This window comes from Aplysia californica, unplaced genomic scaffold (genome assembly GCF_000002075.1).
Source record: "Aplysia californica isolate F4 #8 unplaced genomic scaffold, AplCal3.0 scaffold01247, whole genome shotgun sequence".
NCBI classification, from domain to species: Eukaryota; Metazoa; Mollusca; class Gastropoda; order Aplysiida; family Aplysiidae; genus Aplysia; species Aplysia californica.
This window is the reverse complement of record NW_004798517.1, coordinates 105,421-107,333: the sequence shown is the minus strand read 5'-3', so window position 1 is coordinate 107,333 and position 1,913 is coordinate 105,421. Positions and strand designations below refer to the sequence as shown.

Below are 1,913 nucleotides of genomic sequence, written 5' to 3'. Positions count from 1 at the left end.
TAAATAAATAAATAAATAAATAAATGAGTAATTAATAAATAAAATAAATAAATAAATAAAATGATAACAAAAAAGCAACCCAAATCCGTTACCTTCCTGGCAAACTTGGGCATATGCCAGAGTGGCCTGGGTATCTTCGGGCACGGCATGTAAGTCCTCACGTGACACGCGTGGTTCTGGTAGTACTTCCGGTAATCCACTTTCTGTTAGAAAATGAACACATGGAATAACAAGACGGCAATACTTATTTTATTACATGTAACAAATTCTATCTATCTATCTATATATCTATCCATCTATCTATCTGTTCATCCATCCATCCATCTATGTATCTATCTATCTATAAATCAGCTGAGCATGAAGCAGGATGGCAACACCGATGGATCCCACTTCCTCTTTTTCTTCCCTCTGTGTAGTTTCTGTCTGTCTTGGTTTTTCCAAATTCCAAGCACAATTTGAACAGTTGTGCAAACAAATGAGCGAACAAATAAACAAACATACAAACAAACAAAGAGGCACACATACATTCAATTAAGCAAACACACAAACTTATTAACCGGCTTTTCCTGCTGGTATTTCTCTGTACTTTCGCCGACGTCTCTTGGCCTAGACCGGATCCACTCGTCCTGAAACTTGGTGCTCAGAATATCGTGCATGTTGTACTTGATGTTGCTGGGGGAAAAGAAGAGAGTTCGTTTTCGTAAGAGTTTTACAGCACTTGCAACACAATAAGGTCATAGTCATATAAGTGCTGAAGATTAGAGGTGTTACAAGAGAATAACAAAATTTTAAAAAAGGAGGAGAGATAAAGACGATAGTTGTTTGATAAGAAAAAAGGAGCAAACCACACCAGAGCACCCACCAACCACCCACGGAGATAGTTCAAGGTTCTACTCATTGCACAAAAACAATATATAAAGACATGAGAACAAACAGACGCTTTAGTCACATTTTCCTAAAAATAGGAGTTCTGCCTATCATCCGAAACCGGCGACAAAGGGCTATCTATTAATAGCACTGACGAAGCGCGCGCTATTCTGTTCCTACGTCCAGTTATTCTTGTTAAAAAATGCGAAGCTTAAATGCAACAACAAGGTCAAGTCCTGAAAAAAAAAAAACCCGTCTATGTCTGTTCTCTAATCGGAACTTACTTGTATATGTGAGACGTGCTTACAAAATGGGTTACTTCTCGCAATCCACAAATGGAGATGTTGGCCAAAAATCGACACTTGGGTCAAATTTGTAGATTTTTTATTGATGTCATATTTTTAAAGTACAACATGCCCTTAATGATTTCATGCCCTTTATGATTTCATACTTATACATAGTAATAACTTCACCTATAAGCGTGATATATCTATTTCCATGGAGATAAAATGAGAGAAGTTACTTATTTTGCGTGATATAATATATATATATATATATATATATATATTTCACGAAATAATGTTTCTGCTCATTTTCTCGAAATCATCAAAATATGACGTGACTTTGGTGTTGTACTCAGTTTTTCGAATACACTCAAGTACATATCATACCCTCACGATCAAATAGTCTGAGATTTTATAAAAATCCTTTTTTGTGGGTGGTTGGAGGGTGCTCTGGTGTGGTTTGCTCCTTCTTTCCTATCAAACATCTATCGTCTTTATCTCCCCTTCTTCGTTTTTGTGTTTGTTACTCCCTTGTAATACTTTTAATTTTCTGGCGCTCATATGACCTTAGGCTGCCAGGTGAGCGCAGTAAAACCTCGTCTAAAACAAACAAATAGTCCCCTTTTTATGCACCAATGTCTCTTTTTCTTGGTCTCCCGTAAGGTGTTCTAATACCTAGACCTATCCTCAAAAATGTGAACAAACCTTTTTCCCAATACCTCTTTTTTTTTTTTAGAGGTCCCAACGATTACGTTGATATTA

At 36.6% G+C, this 1,913-nt stretch overlaps 1 protein-coding gene across 1 annotated transcript in view; it reads right to left on the bottom strand.

The window, feature by feature from the left end:
- LOC101855691 overlaps window positions 1-1,913 on the bottom strand; it is a gene marked incomplete at its 5' end in the record, with an annotated part of 9,015 nt that overhangs the window by 2,621 nt on the left and 4,481 nt on the right.